The 23,758-nt window shown below is 37.7% G+C and overlaps 1 protein-coding gene and 1 long non-coding RNA gene across 23 annotated transcripts in view; both read right to left on the bottom strand.

The window, feature by feature from the left end:
• The window catches only part of FER (FER tyrosine kinase), a 450,919-nt gene that overhangs the window by 185,227 nt on the left and 241,934 nt on the right, over positions 1-23,758 (bottom strand). The gene's annotated exons all lie outside the window — the stretch shown is intronic.
• On the bottom strand, positions 12,289-23,015 carry LOC134761415 (uncharacterized). Its single transcript, XR_010140008.1, has 2 exons — positions 22,730-23,015; positions 12,289-22,508 (listed from the first exon to the last, which is right to left on the bottom strand). It is a non-coding gene; the product is annotated as an uncharacterized LOC134761415 (long non-coding RNA).

Raw genomic sequence — 23,758 nt, 5'->3', positions numbered from 1 at the left:
AACACAAAACATTTAAATAGGATAAAAAAGGCTGGGCGTGATGGCTCATGCCTGTAATCCCAGCACTTTGAGAGGCCGAGGTGGGCGGATCACGAGGTCAGGAGATCGAGACCATCCTGGGTAACACAGTCAAACCCCGTCTCTACTAAAAACACAAAAAATTAGCTGGGTGTGGTGGTGGGTGCCTGTAGTCTCAGCTACTGGGGAGGCTGAGGCAGGAGAATGGCATTAACCCAGGAGGCGGAGCTTGCAGTGGGCCGAGATTGTGCCACTGCACTCCAGCCTGGGCGACAGGGCGAGACTCTGTCTCAGAAAAAAAGAAGGATAAAAAAGAAAACTAAGAAGAGATAACTGAGAGTCACAAAATAAGAAATATAGTAGACTGTTTAATATCCACATCTTTCCCATCCAAGTACAGATACCTCTTTGAAATGTGATCTTGCTGTTTCTCCTGTCCAGAGGTAGTGTCTCTTTCTCATTTTGACTCTGAGTTAGTCTTGTTACTTACTTTGACCAACAGATTGTGGCAGAAGTGACACTGTGGAAATTACAAAATTTAGACCTGAAGAGGCCTTGATGTTTCCATCTTCACTGTCTTAGAACACTACCCTGAGATCATGACACTGTTAAACCTGGGCTTAAAAGACTAGCCATTTCAGCTGTCTCAACTGAACCCATCCCTTAATCAACCTGTCAGCTGAATGCAAATACATGCGTGAATCCAGGCTAAGTCAGCAGAACCTCCACCTGGTCAACCCAAAGAATCATGAAAAACATAAAATATTACTTTTTAAGACACTAAATTTTTGGGTGGTGGCTTATACAGGAATAAGTAACTACAACAAGGAAAAACAGAATTGTGTCTTGAAAGAAGCAAAACACAAAGGGAGAAGGTAGATTCTATAAGAGCAGTGAGACTCTTCCAAAAATAGCAGACATTTCAAACAGGCTGAGGGCTGAGAAGAGATGATTAATGCTAGTAATGAGTTGTCTCCAACATTTGAGAGCTAAATTTAAGTCAGTTGGTCAGGGTAGAGGCTTTTGGTGGATTTCTAATAGGTCGCTGATGAGAAACATCAACAAAGTAAGATATATTATGCTTATAAGTTACTTCATAAGAAAGGAGTCATGACCTATTAAAAAGATGGAAGAGGGCCGGGCGCGGTGGCTCACACCTGTAATCCCACCACTTTGGGAGGCTGAGGTGGGCGGTTCACTTGAAGTCAGGAGTTCAAGACCAGCCTAGCCAACATGGTGAAACCCCGTCTCTACTAAAAATATAAAAATTAGCCAGGCATGGTGGTGTGCAACTACTCAGGAGACTGAGGCAGGAGAATCGCTTAAACCTGGGAGGCGGAAGTTGCAGTGAGCCGAGATCACGCCGCTGCATTCCAGCCTAGACAACAGAGTGAGACTCCGTCTCAAAAAAAAAAGACTGAAGAGGAAGACTAGACTAGTGAAATGAAAGCTTTGGCTATTGTTTTGTTGTTGTTGTTGTTGTTTTGAGATGGAGTTTCGCTCTTGTTGCCCAGGCTAGAGTGCAACGGCAAGATCTTGGCTCACTGCAACCTCTGCCTCCCAGGTTCAAGCAATTCTCCTGCCTCACCCTCCCGAGCAGCTGGAATTACAGGTATGTGCCACCATGCCCAGCTAATTTTGTATTTTTAGTAGAGACAGGGTTTCTCCATGTTGGTCAGGCTGGTCTTGAACTCCCGACCTCTGATGATCCGCCCGCCTCGACCTCCCAAAAGGCTGGGATTACAGGCGTGAGCCACTGCGCCCGGCCAGCTATTATTGTTTAAGATAAGGATGGAGTGGCTGAGGAAAAAGACTGTAAGGAAATATGCAAAATATTTTTTTTAAGCAGAGAAAATGATACATGAAAGGCCTAGGGAGGGTGAGAAGAGAAGGGACAAGATAGATGAGTTAACTAGAGAAAAATGAAAAATCAAAGACCTGGGTGAGGTGAGAGGAGCTGCGATAACACAGAGAAAATTAGGACAGGTGAAAATAACTGCTAGTGGAGTGTGCAAGTGTTTCTTCTTCAGGTTCTTAGTAAAAGAAGGAAGCAAGTCCCTGACTAATACTGAAGAAACTAGAGACAGTTTAAAAACTTGAGAAAAAATGGTAAAGGCTGGAAATAGCTGTGGGAAATGGGGGAGGAATCAATTAGACATGAGAACTATTAGGAACATGGTAAACATCTTTAATGATAGTTGTAGTCAGGAAGAATAATTACCATTATGTCATTTAACTAGACAATAAAATGATTTTTATCAATTTTATGTACTAATAAACTCAATAATACAAGGTTAAAGTGAGATACACTTTATTTCCTCCATGAGTACAAGATTATAATTTTAATCCACTAGTTTGTCTTTCTGTGGTTGTCAAAAGTGCCCACAAAGAAGACATACAGATCACAAATAACCACATGAAATGATGCTCAACATCTTTAGTCATTAGGGAAATACAAATTAAAACTACAATGAGGTACCACTATATATACCTATGAGAGTAGCTAAAAGTAATTCTCTAATTTATTTATTTTAAACTGAAAAAACTAAAAGCTAGTAAAAATGTGGAGTCACTGGAATTCTTACACATTGTTGGTAGGAATGCAAAATAGTACAGCCACTTTAGAAAACAATTTGGCAGTTTCTTATAAAGTTAAAGGAACACTTACTGGACAAACCACCAATCTCATTCCTAAGTATATACTTGATAAACGAAAAGTTAATGTTGACACAAAACCCTTTAAATGAATGTTTATAGTTTTATTCATAATTGTTAAAACCTCAAAAACTCTTTCAACTGAGGAATGAATAAACAAATGGTGGTACATCACAAGGAAATGTTATTCACAATAAAAGGAGGAAATTACTGATTTGTGCAACAATACAGATGAATCCCAATTGTACTTTGCTATTTAGCAAAGTAAAGAAGTCAAATTGAAAAGAGCACATACTGTACGATTCCTTGTATATGACATTTTCACTTTCCAAAGGCTAGGTAGCTGGGCTGACTAGAAAGGGGCATAGAATAATTTTGGGAGGTGATGGAATTGTTCTATAATTTGACTGTGGTGGTAAATAACTATATGCATTTGTCTAAACTTATCAGAACTATATGCTAAAAAGAATTAATTTTCACTTCTCTATGTAAAATATATCCTTTAGTAAGTCTGACTAAAACAATGTGAAGTGCCTTTTCAAAACGAAAGGACATTGTAAAGACTGATGTCTCCTACTTTGGGTTAAAACACAACAGGATCACAATACTGATATAATGTTAATACCTCATGTATCTCAGAATATGAGCTATTACTTCGAAACTGCATTTGGCCAATATCAATAGACAATGTAATTAAAACTTTTTAAATCATAAATAATTTCTCAATTTTCTGAAAAACCCATCTAAAAAATAATTTCTCAATTTTCTGAATAACCCAGCTAATAAAAACCTCTGAACATCAGAATATAAAAAGCACAGGTTCCATAGCATGTTAATCGTATTCAATACCAAAGTTAAGTAAACTTTTGAAGCAAAGAACTGAAGACAACCTCTATCAAAGTTTTCCTCTAGAATTGTGCTCTTAGTATCAATATATTGCTTTAATAATCTTAATTAAGTGGAGGTGAGGCAGGTAAGATTTTTTTTTTTTCCCACCATATGAGCATCACATTCACTTTAGGCTAATTTTAGAGGACATTTGTGGTAAAATAAAAACAGGTTTGTTCAAAAACTTAGATTACAATTTTTTACTCATCTTTAGAAATCACATGTAAATAACAATTCTCCCCCTACCCTTCCTATTTTTGTTATAGTTCTAAAAACAAAAAGCAAAAAAGCTAAGAGAGCTGGTTTCATCACAGGTATATGTTAAACACAAAAAGCAAAACCTTGCTTACTGCTTGTATTAGTCTATTCTCACACTGCTAATAAAGACTTACCAAAGACTGGGTAATTTATAAAGTAAAGAGGCTTAATGCACTCACAGTTCCACATAGCTGGGGAGGCCTCACAATCATGGTGGAAGGCAAAGGAGAAGCAAAGGCTTGTCTCACATGGTGGTAGGCAAGAGAGCATGTGCAGAGGAACTCCCCTTTATAAAACGACCAGCTCGCCTGAGACTTACTATCACAAGAAGAGCACAGGAAAGACTCGCCCCCATGATTCATTACCTCCACCAGAGACCTCCCACAACAGGTGGGAATTATGGCAGCTACAATTCAAGTAGCTCAATATAACTGCTCAATGAAAACTCCTCACAGCTTTCTTCATTTCACTATCTCATTACAGAAGGGTAGAAAGAAAAAGGAAAATTGTTTAACCTCCCCAAGATTCAATGTCATCATTTACGAAATAGTCTTAATGCTGCTTCTCTCTACATCATGAGGTTGTTATAAAAAGCATATAAGTAGCTTTGTGCAGTACCATAAACAAAATCATGGTATGTTCCTACAGTATATCTGAGTTAATCAGTACTTGTTAAAAACAATAAATATTTTAAAAATGTACAGTTCCTTTTCATTCAATTAATTGTTCTAAAAGTGGTCTCCAAGTGAATACAAATCTGTCTTAAGTTATACTCTGGTTGAGTGAAAACGATATTTAAATGGAATGATTAATTCATTCATTCTTACAGCAATTAGACACTTCCTGGGTGTGAAGCACTGTACAAGAGTTTACAAAGCACAGGAAGGCAGAACACATAGTCCTTGCTGCTAAGGAAATTCAACTGAAGGGAAATTTAAACTCTGTGTTCGGTATGCTTTCACTGGTGTGCAAGAGCATGTGTGTCTAAAACAAGTGTTACCTAAAGGTTCTCTAGCTATTTTTTGGAACTCCTCTGTCTAAACCAGAATTCTTTTCCAACTAGTTCCGTTGTTTTCTATATTTACTAGAATTTAAATATCTTGTATATGTGCATATGTTTGTATGTGTCTGGGAGTATGCACAAACGTTGGAATCTCCCACAAATAGATGACACATGGTTATACATATATGTATCACAACTCATGTAAATATAATACCAACCATTAACCGCATATGTATGTGTTACATCAGTATGTTTGAATAAACACATACAGAGAAATACACACACACACACGCACACACACAGGATAGTGTTTTTCCATTTGCCAACCTGCCTCGCCCTCTAACACCTTCTATCCTCTCTCCTGCTTGGCTCTATTCCATGCCACAGAAGGCTGACTCCTCAGACTTCACTTGAGGACTGTCTTGTTGATGGACCTCCAGTTAGATTCCAGCATGAGATCCAAAGGTGGAAGAAAAGAGGTCTGATTTCTTTCCCACTCCTTTCCTCTCGCTGTGTTTAGGGCAGCTGCATCATCTCGTCATGGGCAGCCCCACTTGCAAAGTTCCAGCACACACTGGATTCTGGTAACCATTTCTGCCTCTTGTCCCTTTATCCCTAGGGATGGATAGTAATAAGTTCCTACTGTGGCTAGTTTCTAAGAAATCAGCCATCCCTAGTCACTTTGTTCCTTAATCCTGGAGTGCTTTTACCAGTAGTTCTTTTTATTAAAAAAACAAAACAAAACAAACATAAAAAAGCACAACTCTTCATTTGAACCTTTCGGTAATATGATACTTATTAATAAATATATAAATTTGTCAACCACCACAAAATTTCAAATGAAACAAACAACCTAAAATGAACACAATTACTAACGTTTCATAAGGTTCAAAACCAGTTTCCAAACCAACATACTTTTGACTTTTTTGTTACTATAACAGTAGTATATTATGATAGAAAACATTATAAAAAACCACCAACACTATAAAGTTCTGTAATGTAAATTTTAAAATACATTTGTTATCATATGGTAAATTTGTGGTCATGCTGTTTTATGGCCTGTCTGTTCAATTAGAAGCATATTTTGTAAGCATATTACCATGACATTAATCCAAACACTTATTTTTAACAGGCTGCATAATATCCTTTCATATAAATTATAGTCATTTACCGCTCCTTGTGGACATTTGGATTTTTTCCCATTTTTGCCATTGTTTTCAATGTTTTGGTTAGGATCCTTAAGCGGCTAATATTTATTTATAATACATTCCTAGAAATAGCGGTATTTGAAAAAGGATATGAATATTTTCAAACTACTGAGTGATATCCAATAAACTATTCTGTGATTAGGGAAATGTTATCTCTGATGTATGCAATTTGTAGCCACAGGCCACATGGAGGCTGTTGAGTGCTTAAAATGTGGTTACTGAAACTGAGGACATAAATGTTTAAGTAGCCAATGTATCTAGTGGCCATTTAGAGCACAGGATAGCTCTAGATTCTTACTGCCCAACAGTCATTCAGAAAAGTTGTAGGGATTTACATTTGCATCAGCAGAACATGAAAGTGCTCACTTCCTCATACCATTATTAGCAATGACATTTATTGTTTTCTAATATTTGTCAATTTGGCAAAAAAAAGATTGTATAATTGGTTCGTTGTTTGGTTTTGTTTCTTGAGACAGGGTTTTACACTGTCGCCCAGGCTGAAGCGCAGTGGCATGATCACAGCTCACTACAGCGTCTACCCCCTGGGTTCAAGTGATCCTCCCACCTTGGCATCCCAAGTACCTTGGACTACAGATGTGTGCCACCATGCCCAGCAAATTTTAATTTCTTTTGTAGAGATGGGGTCTCTCTATGATGCCTAGGCTGATCTTGAACTCCTGGGTCCAAGCAATTCTCCCACCTCTGCCTCCCAAAGTGCTGGGATTACATGTATGAGAAACCATGCCTGGCTATAATTTTTTAATTTTTACATTTAAATTTTTGAATGCTTGGGATAAATATTTTTATTTTTTAAGTTTTATTATTATTATACTTTAAGTTTTAGGGTACATGTGCACAACGTGCAAGTTAGTTACATATGTATACATGTGCCATGTTGGTGTGCTGCACCCATTAACTCGTCATTTAACATTAGGTATATCTCCTAATGCTATCCCTCCCCCCTCCCCAACCCAACAACAGTCCTTGGTGTGTGATGTTCCCCTTCCTGTGTCCATGTGTTCTCATTGTTCAATTCCCACCTATGAGTGAGAATATGTGGTGTTTGGTTTTTTGCCCTTGCGATAGTTTGCTGAGAATGATGGTTTCCAGCTACATCCATGTCCCTACAAAGGACATGAACTCATCATTTTTTATGGCTGCATAGTATTCCATGGTGTATATGTGCACATTTTCTTAATCCAGTCTATCATTGTTGGACATTTGGCTTGGTTCCAAGTCTTTGCTATTGTGAATAGTGCAACAATAAACATACATGTGCATGTGTCTTTATAGCAGCATGATTTATAATCCTTTGGGTATATACCCAGTTAATGGGATGGCTGGGTCAAATGGTATTTCTAGTTCCAGATCCCTGAGGAATCGCCACACTGACTTCCACAATGGTTGAACTAGTTTATAGTCCCACCAACAATGTAAAAGTGTTCCTATTTCTCCACATCCTCTCCAGCACCTGTTGTTTCCTGACTTTTTAATGATTGCCATTCTAACTGGTGTGAGATGGTATCTCGTTGTGGTTTTGATTTGCATTTCTCTGATGGCCAGTGACGATGAGCATTTTTTCATGTGTTTTTTGGCTGCATAAATGTCTTCTTTTGAGAAGTGTCTGTTCATATCCTTTGCCCACTTTTTGATGGGGTTGTTTGTTTTTTTCTTGTGAATTTGTTTTAGTTCATTGTAGATTCTGGATATTAGCCCTTTGTCAGATGAGTAGGTTGCAAACATTTTCTCCCATTCTGTAGGTTGCCTGTTCACTCTGATGGTAGTTTCTTTTGCTGTGCAGAAGCTCTTTAGTTTAATTAGATCCCATTTGTCAATTTTGGCTTCTGCTGCCATTGCTTTTGGTGTTTTAGACGTGAAGTCCTTCCCCATGCCTATGTTCTGAATGGTATTGCCTAAGATTTCTTCTAGGGTTTTTATGGTTTTAGGTCTAACATGTAAGTCTTTAATCCATCTTGAATTAATTTTTGTATAAGGTGTAAGGAAGGGATCCAGTTTCAGCTTTCTACACATGGCTAGCCAGTTTTCCCAGCACCATTTATTAAACAGGGAATCCTTTCCCCATTGCTTGTTTTTCTCAGGTTTGTCAAAGATCAGATAGTTGTAGATAAGCGGCATTATTTCTGAGGGCTCTGTTCTGTTCCATTGGTCTGTATCTCTGTTTTGGTACCAGTGCCATGTTGTTTTGGTTACTGTAGCCTTGTAGTATAGTTTGAAGTCAGGTAGCGTGATGCGCCTCCAGCTTTGTTCTTTTGGCTTAGGATTGACTTGGCATTGTGGGCTCTTTTTTGGTTCCACATGAACTTTAAAGTAGTTTTTTCCAATTCTGTGAAAAAAGTCATTGGTAGCTTGATGGGGATGGCATTGAATCTATAAATTACCTTGGGCAGTATGGCCATTTTCACGATATTGATTCTTCCTACCCATGAGCATGGAATGTTCTTCCATTTGTTTGTATCCTCTTTTATTTCATTGAGCAGTGGTTTGTAGTTCTCCTTGAAGAGGTCCTTCACATCCCTTGTAAGTTGGATTCCTAGGTATTTTATTCTCTTTGAAGCAATTGTGAATGGGAGTTCACTCATGATTTGGCTCTCTGTTTGTCTGTTATTGGTGTATAAGAATGCTTGTGATATTTGTACATTGATTTTGTATCCTGAGACTTTGCTGAAGTTGCTTATCAGCTTGAGGAGATTTTGGGCTGAGACGATGGGGTTTTCTAGATATACAATCATGTCATCTGCAAACAGGGACAATTTGACTTCCTCTTTTCCTAATTGAATGCCCTTTATTTCCTTCTCCTGCCTAATTGCCCTGGCCAGAACTTCCAACACTATGTTGAATAGGAGTGGTGAGAGAGGGCATCCCTGTCTTGTGCCAGTTTTCAAAGGGAATGCTTCCAGTTTTTGTCCATTCAGTATGATATTGGCTGTGGGTTTGTCATAGATAGCTCTTATTATTTTGAGATATGTCCCATCAATACCTAATTTATTGAGAGTTTTTAGCATGAAGGGTTGTTGACTTTTGTCAAAGGCCTTTTCTGCATCTATTGAGATAATCATGTGGTTTTTGTCTTTGGTTCTGTTTATATGCTGGATTACGTTTATTGATTTTCATATGTTGAACCAGCCTTGCATCCCATGGATGAAGCCCACTTGATCATGGTGGATAAGCTTTTTGATGTGCTGCTGGATTCGGTTTGCCAGTATTTTATTGAGGATTTTTGCATCAATGTTCATCAGGGATATTGGTCTAAAATTCTCTTTTTTTGTTGTGTCTCTGCCAGGCTTTGGTATCAGGATGATACTGGCCTCATAAAATGAGTAAGGGAGGATTCGCTCTTTTTCTATTGATTGGAATAGTTTCAGAAGGAATGGTACCAGCTCCTCCTTGTATGGTAGAATTCGGCTGTGAATCCATCTGGTCCTGGACTTTTTTTGGCTGGTAAGCTATTAATTATTGCCTCAATTTCAGAGCTGTTATTGTTCTATTCAGAGATTCAACTTCTTCCTGGTTTAGTCTTGGGAGGGTGTATGTGTCAAGGAATTTATCCATTTCTTCTAGATTTTCTAGTTTATTTGCATAGAGGTGTTTATAGTATTCTCTGATGGTAGTTTGTATTTCTGTGGGATCGGTGATGATATCCCCTTTGTCATTTTTTATTGCGTCTATTTGATTCTTCTCTCTTTTCTTCTTTATCAGTCTTGCTAGCAGTCTATCAATTTTGTTGATCTTTTCAAAAAACCAGCTCCTGGATTCACTGATTTTTTTGAAGGGTTTTTTGTGTCCCTATTTCCTTTAGTTCTGCTCTGATATTAGTTATTTCTTGCCTTCTGCTAGCTTTTGAATGTGTTTGTTCTTGCTTCTCCAGTTCTTTTAATTGTGATGTTAGAGTGTCAATTTTAGATCTTTCCTGCTTTCTCTTGTGGGCATTTAGTGCTATGAATTTCCCTCTACACACTGCTTTGAATGTGTCCCAGAGATTCTGGTATGTTGTGTCTTTGTTCTCGTTGGTTTTAAAGAACATCTTTAGGGATAAATATTTTTAAAATATGTTTTCTATCCATTTGTTTTACTTCATGAATTGTTCTCTTTCTTTACTCATTTTTTTTTTTTACTAGAGAATGAGTTTGTTTTTCTTAGAACAAATGTACTCTATATATTAAATAAATTAATGTCTGCTTAAATATGTGGCAAATAATTTTAAAATTCTGTTTATAATGCTTTTTGATAAACACGTTTTACATTTTACTATAAACTATGGATCTTCCATTTGCGTCTTTTTCCTAAGTCAATTTAGTCTCAAATCAACTTATATATATTTTATATCATCTTTATGAAAATAAAAGGTCAAGATTAACCAGTAAATATATACATTAAAAGACTATCCCAGCCTCCAACACATAGCAATGCAGAAAAATATAAAGAGAAAGAATCAAAAGAACTGCTGGACTCAGAAACAAAATAAATACTTTCAGAAAAGAGAGATGCAGAGTTAATAGCCCAAACCAGCTGTACTACTGTGTGCTGTGTAGTGAAATTAGACAGTTATAGTAAAGGGCTTTCCTCCTACTTATTAAAAAGAGACTAAAAATCAATCCATAATCCCAGATTGAAGCAAATTTATACAGTAATACATAGAAGTGGAAAACAGAAGAGCTAATACACACAGGAAAAGATGTTAAATCATCTAGCAATCAAAAAATATAATCTAATCTAGTAACCTAATTGAAATCATACCTACCAGGATGGCAAAAAAAATAGTAAGAATGGTAAAGGTGTACATAAATGAAAACTCTTTTGCCATACTGATGGGAGTATAAATTGGTACAAACATGTTGGGAAGCAACTTAGCAACATCTAATAAAATTAAAGACATGCAGACCCTTTCTTCTTGGTACTCTACTTCTAGGTATACAAAATAAAAGAAACTCTCACACATACATCACATCTCTAGAAGAATCTTCTGTATGTTCTGTTTGTGTCAGTGAAACTTAAAGGCAAAACAAATGAAAATATCCATTTAAAGAAAAATGTATGAATTGTGTTACATCCATAAATTTTAAGAATCTATTTAAAAATTAAAAACAGTTGAAACAAACGAACCAGAGCCACACTACCCATACAGGTGAACATAATTTTTAAAATGTTGAGTACTAAGAACTGGGTTACAGAATAGTAAGACTGTATAAAAAATTTAAAACATGTAACAAATGATAAACATGCAAAGACATATTGTGTATGGCTAGTACAAATAGCACAGTGTAGTAACAGTATAAAAATTCAAGGAAAGAGAAATCAGAGAAGTATTATAGATAACACTAACTGGAAAGAGACATAGAATCAAGGAAGGCTACAAGTTTATGCAAAATGTTTCAATTCTTACTTTTAAAAAACCTAAAGCAAGAATAGTCAAATGTTAGAAAAAAATTAAAAATTAGTTCGTATATGGGTATTTACTAGTTTAATCTCTGTATTTTTTCATGTTTGAAACAATTCATATTATGTATTAAACTAATAAAAACAACCTACAAAGAGTTCTCTAGAACCTTTTCTAAAATACAATGTATATAAATCACTTTAACATCGAGGCAAAAATCCTCAATAAAATATTGGCAAACGGAATCCAGCAGCACACCAGAAAGCTTATCCACCACAATCAATTCAGGTTCACCCCGTGACGCAAGGCTGGTTCAACAAACACAAATCAATAAACATAATTCATCACATAAACAGAACTAACGACAAAAACCACGTTTATCTCAACAGACACAGAAAAGGCCTTCGATAAAATGCAACATCCCTTCATGTTAAAAACTCTCAATAAACCAGGTATTGATGGAACATACCTCAAATTAATAAGAGCCATTAATGCAGGGATTGCTCACAAGATGGCCAAATAGGAAAAGCTCCAGTCTGCAGCTCCCAGGGAGAAAGCAGGGGATTTCTGCATTTCTAACTGAGGTATCCGGTTCATCTCAATGGGACTGGTTGGACAGTGGGTGCAGCCCATGGAGGGCGAGCCGAAGCAGGATGGGATGTCGCCTCACCCAGGAAGCACAAGCGGTGTCAGGGGATTTCCCTCCCCTGGCCAAGGGACGCCATGAGGGACTGTGCTGTGAGGAACACTGCACTCTGGCCCAGATACTGCGCTTTTCCCACGGTCTTCACAATCCACAGACCAGGAGATTCCCTCAGGTGGCTAGGCCACGATGGCCCTGGGTTTCAAGCACAAAACTGAGGGGCCGTTTGGGCAGTACCTAGCTAGCTGCCAGAGTTTTGTTTTTTTTTTTCATACCCCGGTGGTGCCTGGAAGGCCAGCAAGACAGAACCGTTTATCCCCCCGGGAAAGGGAGATGAAGCCAGGGAGCCAAGTGGTCTGGTATGGCAGGTCCCACACCCACGGAGCCCGGCAAGCTAAGATCCACTGGCATAAAATTCTCACTGCCAGCACAGCAGTTGAGGTCGACCTGGGATGCTGGAGCTTGGTATGGGGTGAGGTGTCCACCATTGCTGAGGACTGAGTAGGTGGTTTTACCCTCACAGTGTAAACAAAGCCACGGGGAATTTCGAACTGGGAGGAGCCTACCACACACAGCTCAGCAAGGCCACTGTGGCCAGACTGCCCCTCTAGATTCCTCCTCTCTGGGCAGGGCATCTCTGAAAAAAAGGCAGCAGCCACAGTCAGAAACTTAAAGATAAAACCCCCATCTTCATGAAACAGAGCACCTGGGGAAAGGGGCGGCTGTGGGAGCAGCTTCAGCAGACATAAACGTCCCTGCCTGATGGCTCTGAAGAGAGCAGCGATCTCCCAGCCCAGCACTCGAGCTCTGCTAAGGATCAGACTGCCTCCTCAAGTGGGTCCCTGACCCCCTCTCTCACCACTCCTATTGAACATAATATTAGAAGTCTGGCCAGGGCAATCAGGCAAGAGAAAGAAATAAAGTGTATTCAACTAGGAAAAGAGAAAGTCAAATTTTCTCTATTTGCAGATGACATGATTGTATATTTAGAAAACCCCATCGTCTCAGCCCAAAATCTTTTTTTTTTTTTTTTTTTTTTGAGACAGGATCTCGCTCCATTGCCCAGGCTGGAGTGCAGTGACGTGCTCTCGCTCACTGCAAGCCCTGCCTCCTAGGTTCACACCATTCTCCTGCCTCAGCCTCGCAAGTAGCTGGGAATAGAGGCGCCCACCACCAAGCCTGGCTAAATTTTTTTGTATTTTTTTTTTAGTAGAGACGGGGTTTCACCGTGTTAGCCAGGATGGTCTCGATCTCCTGACCTCGTGATCTGCCCGCCGCGGCCTCCCCTCAGCCCAAAATCTCCTTAAGCTGATAAGCAACTTTAGCAAAGTCTCAGGATACAAAATCAATGTGCAAATTTCACAAGCATTCCTAAACACCAATAGCAGACAAAGAGAGAGACAAATCATGAGTGAACTCCCATTCACAATTGCTACAAAGAGAATAAAATACCTAGGAACCCAACTTACAAGGGATGTGAAGGACCTCTTCAAGAACTACAAACCACTGTTCAACGAAGTAAAAGAGGACACAAATAAATGAAAAAACATTCCATGCTCATGGATAAGAAGAATCAATATCGTGAAAATGGCCATACTGCCCAAAGTAATGTATAGATTCAATGCTATCCCCATCAAGTGACCATTGACTTTCTTCACAAAATTGGAAAAAACTACTTTAAATTGCATGTGGAAACAAAAAAAGGGCCCACAAAGCCAAGACAATCCTAGCAAAAAAGAACAACGCTGGAGGCATCATGCTACCTGACTTCAAACTATACCACAAGGCTACAGTAACCAAAACAGCATGGTACTGGTACCAAAACAGATATACAGACCAATGAAACAGAACAGAGGCCTCAGAAATAACGCCACACACCTACGACCATCTTATCTTTGACAAACCTGGCAAAAACAAGAAATGAGGAAAGGATTCCCTATTTAATAATCGTGTTGGGAAAACTGGCTAGCCTTATGCGGAAAACTGAAACTAGACCCCTTCCTTACACCTTATACAAAAATAAACTCAAGATGGATTAAATACTTAAATGTAAGACCTAAAACAATAAAAACCCTAGGAGAAAACCTAGGCAATACCATTCAGGACATAGGCATGGGCAAAGACTTCAGGACTGAAACACCAAAAGCAATGGCAACAAAAGCCAAAATTGACAAATGGGATCTAATTAAACTAGAGAGCTTCCACACAGCAAAAGAAACTATCATCAGAGTGAACAGGAAACCTACAGAATGGCAGAAAATTTTTGCAATCTATCCATCTGACAAAGGGCTAATATCCAGAATCTACAATGAATTAAACAAATTTACAAGAAAAAAACAACTCCTTCAAAAAGTGGGCAAGGGATATGAACAGACATTTCTCAAAAAAAGACATTTGTGTGGCCAACAAACATATGAAAAAAAGCTCATTATCACTGGTCATTAAAGAAATGCAAATCAAAACCACAATGAGATACCATCTCACACCAGTTAGAATGGTGATCATTAAAAAGTCAGGAAACAACAGATGCTGGAGAGGATGTGGAAAAATAGGAATATTTTACACTGTTGGTGGGAATGTAAATTAGTTCAGCCATTGTGGAAGACAGTGTAGTGATTCCTCAAGGATCTAGAATCAGAAATACCATTTGACCCAGCAATCCCATTACTGGCTATATACCCAAAGGATTATAAATCATTCTACTATAAAGACACATGCACACGTATGTTTTATTGCAGCACTGTTCACAATAGCAAAGACTTGGAACCAACCCAAATGCCCATCAATGATAGACTGGATAAAGAAAACATGGCACATATACACCATGGAATACTAAGTAGCCATAAAAAAGGATGAGTTCATGTCCTTTGTAGGGACATGGATGAAGCTGAAAACTATCATTCTCAGCAAACTAACGCAGGTACAGAAAACCAAACACCACATGTTCTCACTCATAAGTGGGAGCTGAACAATGAGAACACATGTACATAGGAAGGGGAACATCACACCCTGGGGCCTGTTGGGGGGTGGGGGGCTAGGTGAGGGATAGCATTAGGAGAAATACCTAATGTAGATCACAGGTTGATGGGTGCAGTAAACCACCATGACACGTGTATACCTATGTAACAAACCTGCATGTTCTGCACATGTACCCCAGAACTTAAAGTATAATAATTAAAAAAAGAAAAGAAAAGCCATTTATGACAAAACGACAGTCAATATCATACTGAATGGGCAAAAGCTAGAAGCATTCCCCTCAAAACTGGTACAAGACAATGATGCCCTCTCTCACTACTCCTATTCAACACAGTATTGGAAGTTCTGGCCAGGGCAATCAGATAAGAGAAAGAAATAGAGGGTATGTCAATAGGAAGAGAGGAAGTCAAACTGCCTGTGTTTGCAGATGACGAGATCCTACATCTAGAAAACCCAATAGTCTCAGCCCCAAATCTGCTTAAGCTGGTAAGTAACCTCAGCAAAGTCTCAGGATACAAAATCAATGTGCAAAAATCACAAGCATTCCTATATACCAACAATAGACAAGCAAAGCACCAAATCATGAATGAAGTCCCATTCACAATTGCTACAAAGAGAATAAAATACCTAGGCATACAGCTAACAAGGGAAGTCAAGGACCTCTTCAAGGAGAACTACAAACCACTGCTCAAGGAAATAAGAGAGGAAACAAACAAATGGAAAAACATTCCATGCTCCTGGATAGGAATAATCAGTATCATAAAAAAGGCCATACTGCCCAAAGCAATTTATAAATTCAATGCTATTCCCATGAAACTACCACTGATATTCTTCACAGAATTAGAAAAAACTACTTTAAAACTCATATAGAACCAAAAAAGACCCCAAATAGCCAAGATAATCATAAGCAAAAAGAACAAAGCTGGAGGAATCATACTACCCGACTTCAAACTATACTACAAGACTACACTAACCAAAACAGCATGGTACTGGTATAGAAACAGACACATAGACCAATGGAACAGAATTGAGATCTCAGAAATATGACTGCACATCTACAACCATCTGATCTTCGACAAACCTGGCAAAAACAAGCAATGGGGAAAAGATTCCCTATTTAATAAATGGTGCTGGGAGAACTGGCTAGCCATATGGAGAAAATTGAAACTGGACCCCTTCCTTATACCTTATACAAAAATTAACCAAGATGGATTAAAGACTTAAATACAAAACCCAAAACTATAAAAACTCTAGAAGAAAATCTGGGGCATAGGCACAGGCAAAGATTTAATGATGAATATATCAAAAGCAATTGCAACAAGAGCAAAAACAGACAAATGGGATCTAATTAAACTAAAGAGCTTCTGCACAGCAAAAGGAACTATCATCAGAGTGAACAGACGACCTACAGAATGGGAGAAAATTTTTGCAATCTATCCATCAGACAAAGTATTAATATCTAGAACCTACAAGGAACTTAAATAAATTTACAAGAAGAAAACAACACCATTAAAAAGTGGGCAAAGGGCATGAACAGACACTTCTGAAAAGAAGACATTTAAGTGGCTAATAAACATGAAAAAAAGCTCAACATCACTGATCATTAGAGAAATGCAAATCAAAACCACAAAGATACCATCTCACACCAGTCAGAATGGCAACTATTAAAAGTTAAGACACAACAGATGCTGGCAAAGCTATGGAAAAACAGGGATGCTTTTACACTGTTGGTGGGAATCACCCAAGTGATTAACATCAGAAGAACCATCCTCATCTTGTATTTGAAAATATGAAGAAAAGGAAATAGAATTACTCAGCCAAAGGAAGGGAAAGCTTTGAAATAATTTAATATATTTCTGTGGCTAAGTTATATCTTGAGAGCTTTAAAGTGGTTATAACAGAAAATTTTTCCTGAGTAAAATAGCAAGTGCTCAAAAAAAAAATCAGCATTTAAAACCTTACTGAATAAACGAATGAGTGAATAACAAATGAATAAGGAAGGAGATCTTGAAATACAGAAAAAAAAAGTTTATCTGCTTGTGATTATAAATTCTGCACAAATGTGATATAAATGACAATCCTGGAATAAATGTTGAACTCTTAAAAAAATAAAAGATCAAAGTTAGTATACGATCTGAAAAGCTGCTAATTTCTTTTAATGATATATATTTTCATTAAATTATAAAACCTTACATATGGATAAACAAATTAGTAATTTTCAGTAATTCGAGTGTTAAAAATTTGTCTGTTTTAGGGGGGCCGTGACACTTCATTGTCTATAATCACTTAAGATTATAAAATATGCCTATACTTTTTTCCTTTGCCTTAACAATAATTAGAGTAATTAAACTATGTTATAATCCAATTAATTGCATTATCCAGAATCCAGAAGCCAGCTGAAATACACACACACCCATATATACATGTGCGTATATACACATATACAAAATGAGACAGACATGTTATGTTAATATTGGTATTTAATTTCAATATTGAAACTTTCTCCTTTATACTTATTAATAATTTTCTTACTTTCCGTCTTATTACAAATAAGAGTACCACTGTTTAAGATATATATTTGTATATATGTGTGTGTATATATACATATACTATATATCTAAATATTAAATATTTATGTCAAACTCAGAAGCACAATATGCAAATACACATTCATCCTAATTCTCAACAAAGCCTTACTTCTTGCTTCATAAGTTATGTACATATTTTAATATTAAAAGTAGAGTACTAGGTATCTTAGCAGTATCAGTGTGAAAAATCATGGATGTAAATCTAGAAACAGATTTCATTTCTGTACTATATTTGGGTAGAGAATCTCTGTATTGCTTGATTTCATTTAAGCTTCCTTCATTTTAAAGATGTTAATAAAGATGACTCATCTATTTCACTGAATAATTACTCTCCATTTTCTCACTCGTTTCTGGCTTTATAAAGATGTATTTTCTGTGTCTCTCTCTCTTAAGACCATTTAATCTCTTTCAACTCCCAAATATAGCATTGCTATTAATATTTCCAAAATATTTATATGTTATTATAATACTTTGTTATCCTCTCATCAATTTCCTTCATTTTCTCTTCACCTGTAATTTTTTTGCAAGTATACTTACCTTTACATTATATTTCTTTGAAATGTATTAAGTGGGCAGTTAGGAGGAGATGTACCTACATATATACACGTGCATACACCAATAGAGACACAAGTTTTATCCAATTTTCTAAGCTGAAATATTGATATACATAAATAAATATGTAATATACAATATTTTTAGAAAACTCTAAGTCTAGTATTTCAAAACTTATTATGAACCATATTTTTTAAAGTCTGATTAAATATCTGTCTATAGAAGAATTCAAATAAAAACCACCAAGTTAAAACAAGCTAGCAAAATCATGTCTCCTTCTAATACTATGTAAATACTAGCTTCCTTTCAGTTTCATCAACATTTTAATTCAATGACTAAGCTAATTTAAAATTTGTTTTTGCTTGTACTAATACACACTAATGTTAAGAAGCTGCTTACTTTTATACGACTGTGACAGAAAAAATTAAATGGATTGTATGTGTGACATAGCCCAAATCACCTAATCAATTCTTTAGAAATTTACTGAGTATCTAGTAAGTACAAGGCACTAGGGGGACACAAAAAGTATTATGACATACTCCTTGACCTGAGACTGACTAGAGGGAAAATGTGACTGCTTACAATAACTAAAACAAACATTGGTGAATATAGTATAAACTATCTTCTTCAAATTAAAATAAATGTATTAAATGCCTAGCTATATCATATTATACTATTTTGTATTACTGTATTCTCATGCTTACACCACATACGATTTTTATAAAGGAAATATGACTAAAATAATAACTATTTTAATTGCTTTCTTGGGCACTTTTCAAAGCTGATACTAATCATCAAGATGCAATGGGAGAAAAATAGTTATAAATAAGAGATACAAAAATGTTTAGAAAATCCTAATGTAATCAAATAAAGAAAAAAATACACATACGTAGTATTAGTTAAGTTCATCTGTTAAAACAAAAATGGAAAGATGGATAATATTTCACACTCAGAAAGAAAGGAATATGCTAAATGACCTAGGATTTTTCAAAGTATCCAGGAAGCTCATAAATAGGCCAATATTTCATTGGATTCATAATAAAATATTTTTTGGAACTTAATATTTCTTAATGATTCTTAATATTTCTTAATTATTTTCATTTGATTTTTTGTAATGTAAAGCAACTGAAGAATATTGCAGAATGCAGTTTGGCAAAGGTTGTTGGTCTTTTTAAGAAATCCTGAAAGACCAACAGATCAGCATTATCCATCTTCATGCACTCCCATAATCTTTTCTTCATAATGACTAGTTCTGATTTTTTTCTATTATAATAAAAACAAGACGAGTAACACTCAGCACCCAGATTTTACAAATTTGAAGATTATTTCAGTAGGACTGACTCCTGGTAATAAGATTAAAAGGTCAACAGTAAAATAAAATTGGAAATCAACTCCAAAAGGAATCTGAAAACCATGCAAATAAATAGAAATTAAATAACCTGCCTGTGAATGACTGTTGCAAACGAAATCAAGAAGGAAATTAAAAAATTCTTTGAACTGAACAATAATAATGACACAATGTACCAAAATCTTTGGGATACAGCAAAGGTAGTGCTAAGAGGAAAGTTCCCAGCCTTAAATGTCTACATCAAAAAGTCTGAAAGAGTACCAATAGACAATCTAAGGTCACACCTAAAGAAACAAGAACAAACCAAACTGAAACCTATCACAAGAAAAGAAACAACAAAGATCAGAGCCAAACGAAATGAAATTGAAACAAATAACACCAACACCAACAAAGACAAATGAAGCAAAAAGCTGGTTCTTTGAAAAGATAAATAAAATTGATAGATCATTAGCAGCATTAACCCAGAAAATAAGACAGAAGATCCAAATAAACTCAATTATAATTGAAATGGGAGATATTACTAATTGATACCAAGGAAATACAAAAGATCATTCAAGGCTACTATAAACACCTTTACGTACCTAAATTAGAAAACACAGAGAAAACGGATAAATTCCTGGAAATATAGGACCCTCCTAGACTAACCAAGAAGTAACAGAAACTCTCATCAGATCAGTAATAAGCAGTGAGATTGAAATGGTAATAAAAACTTGCCAACAAATAAGTCCAGGACCAGATGGATTCACAGCTGAATTCTATCAGACATTCAAAGAAGAATTGGTACCAATCCTATTGACACTATTCCACAAAATAAAGAGAAAATACTCCCTAAATCATTCTATGAAGCCAATATCATCCTAATATCAAAATCAGAAAAGGACAGAGCAAAAAAAGAAAAACTACAGACCAATATCCCTGATGAACATAGATGCAAAAATCCTTAAAAAATATGAGCTAACTGAATCCAACAGAATATCAAAAGGACAATCCACCATGACCAAGTGGGTTTCATACCAGGGATGCAGGGATGGTTCAACATACACAAGTCAATAAACGTAATACACCACATAAACAGAATCAAAAACAGAAATCACATCATCTCAAGAAACACAGAAAAAGCATTTGACAAAATTCAGCATCCCTTTGTGATTAACACCCTCAGCAATACTGGCAGAGAAGGGATACACCTTAGCGTAATAAAAGCCATCTATGACAAACCCACAGCCAACATAATACTGAATGGGAAAAAGTTGAAAGCATTCCCTCTGAGAAGCGGAATGAGACAAGGACGCCCACTCTCACCACTTCCATTCAACTAGTACTGGAAGTCCTAGCCAGAGCAATCAGACAAGAGAAAAAAAATAAAGGGCATCCAAATTGGTAAAGAGGATATTAAACTGTTGCTGTTTGTTAATGATATGATTGTATACCTAGAAAACCCTAAAGACTCCTCCAAAAAGCTTGCAGAACTGGTAAATGAATTTGGCAAAGTTTCAGGATACAAAATTAATGTACACAAATCAGTAGCTCTTCCACACACCAACAGCAACCAAGCTGAGAATCAAATTAAGAACTCAAACCCCTTTCCAATAGCTGCAAAAAAATAAAATAAAATAAAATTTAGGAATATACCTAACCACTGAGATGAAAGACCTCTACAAGGTTTTGGTTTTTGGTTTTTTTGTTTTCTTTTTTTTGAGATGGAGTTTCACTCTTGTCATCCAGGCTGGAGTACAAGGGCACGATCTCATCTCACTGCAACCTCCACCTCCCAGGTTCAAGCGATTCTCCTGCCTTAGCCTCCCAAGTAGCTGGGATTACAGGTGCCCACCACCATGCCCAGCTAATATTGTATTTTTAGTAGAGACGGGGTTTCGCCATGTTGGCCAGGCTGGTCTCAAAATCCTGACCTCATGTGATCTGCCTGCCTTGGCTTCCCAAAGTGCTGGGATTACAGGCATGAGCCATTGCACCCAGCCTCTACAAGGTTTTAAAACTACAAAACACGAAAACGCTGCTGAAAGAAATCACAGAAAAAACAAACAAATGGAAACACATCTCAAGCTTATGGATGGGGTAGAATCAACATTAGGAGAATGACCATATTACCAAAAGCAATCTACAAATTCAATGCAATTCCCATCAAAATACCACCAACATTCTTGACAGAACTAGAAAAAAAAAATCCTAAAACTCACATGGAACCAAAAAAGAGCCCTCATAGACAAAACAAGAGTAAACAAAAAGAACAAATCTGGAGGCATCACATTACCTGACTCCAAACTATGCTATAAAGCCATAGTCACCAAAACAGCATGGTACTTGTATAAAAGTAGGCACAGACCAATGGAACAGAATAGAGAACCCAGAAATAAACCCAAATACTTACAGTCAACTGATCTTCGACAAAGCAAACAAAAACATAAAGTGGGTAAAGGACACCCTATTCAACAAATGTTGCTGGAATAATTGGAAAGTCACATGTAGAAGAATGAAATTGGATCCTCATTTCTCACCTTATACCAAAATCAACTAAAGATGGATCAAGGACTTAAATTTAAGATCTGAAACTATAAAAATTCTAAAAGATAACATCAGAAAAACCCTTCTAGACACTGGATTAGGCAAAGACTTCATGACCAAGAACCCAAAAGCAAATGCAACAAAAACAAAGATAAATATATGAGTCTTAATTAAACTAAAAAGCTTCTGCACAGAAAAAGAAACAATCAGCAGAGCAAACAGACAACACAGAGTGGGAGAAAATCTTCACAATCTATACATCTGAAAAAGGACTAATATCCAGAACCTACAATGAACTCAAACAAATCAGGAAAAAAAAAAAAGAGAAGAAAAAAACCCGGGGAGGAGCCAAGATGGCCGAATAGGAACAGCTCCAGTCTACAGCTCCCAGCGCGAGCGACGCAGAAGACGGGTGATTTCTGCATTTCCATCTGAGGTACCGTGTTCATCTCACTAGGGAGTGCCAGACAGTGGGCGCAGGTCAGTGGGTGAGAGCACCCTGCGCCAGCCGAAGCAGGGGCGAGGCATTGCCTCACTCGGGAAGCGCAAGGGGTCAGGGAGTTCCCTTTCCAGGGGTGACAGACGGCACCTGGAAAATCGGGCCACTCCCACCCGAATACTGTGCTTTTCCGACGGGCTTAGGAAACGGTGCCCCAGGAGAGCATAGCCCGCACCTGGCTCAGAGGGTCCTACGCCCACGGAGTCTCGCTGATTGCTAGCACAGCAGTCTGAGATCAAACAGCAAGTCGGCAGCGAGGCTGGGGGAGGGGCGCCCGCCATTGCCCAGGCTCACTTAGGTAAACAAAGCAGCCTGGAAGCTTGAACTGGGTGGAGCCCACCACAGCTCAAGGAGGCCTGCCTGCCTCTGTAGGCTCCACCTCTGGGGGCAGGGCACAGACAAACAAAAAGACAGCAGTAACCTCTGCAGACTTAAATGTCCCTGTCTGACAGCTGTGAGGAGAGCAGTGGTTCTCCCAGCACGCAGCTGGAGATCTGAGAACGGGCAGACTGCCTCCTCAAGTGGGTCCCTGACCCCTGACCCCCGAGCAGCCTAACTGGGAGGCACCCCCCAGCAGGGGCAGACTGACACCTCACACGGCCGGCCAGGTACTCCAACAGACCTGCAGCTGAGGGTTCTGTCTGTTAGAAGGAAAACTAACAGAAAGGACATCCACACCAAAAACCCACCTGTACATCACCATCATCAAAGACCAAAAGTAGATAAAACCACAAAGATGGGGAAAAAACAGAGCAGAAAAACTGGAAACTCTAAAAAGCAGAGTACCTCTCCTCCTCCAAAGGAACGCAGTTCCTCACCAGCAACGGAACAAAGCTGGACGGAGAATGACTTTGACGAGCTGAGAGAAGAAGGCTTCAGACGATCAAATTACTCTGAGCTACGGGAGGATACTCAAACCAAAGGCAAAGAAGTTGAAAACATTGAAAAAAATTTAGAAGAATGTATAACTAGAATAACCAATACAGAGAAGTGCTTAAAGGAGCTGATGGAGCTGAAAACCAAGGCTCGAGAACTACGTGAAGAATGCAGAAGCCTCAGGAGCCGATGCGATCAAATGGAAGAAAGGGTATCAGCCCTGGAAGATGAAATAAATGAAATGAAGCGAGAAGGGAAGTTTAGAGAAAAAAGAATAAAAAGAAACGAGCAAAGCCTCCAAGAAATGTGGGACTATGTGAAAAGACCA

This window comes from Pongo abelii, chromosome 4, assembly GCF_028885655.2.
Source record: "Pongo abelii isolate AG06213 chromosome 4, NHGRI_mPonAbe1-v2.0_pri, whole genome shotgun sequence".
Taxonomy (NCBI): Eukaryota; Metazoa; Chordata; class Mammalia; order Primates; family Hominidae; genus Pongo; species Pongo abelii.
Note: the sequence above shows the minus strand (reverse complement) of the source record. Positions and strands in the feature narration are given on the sequence as shown.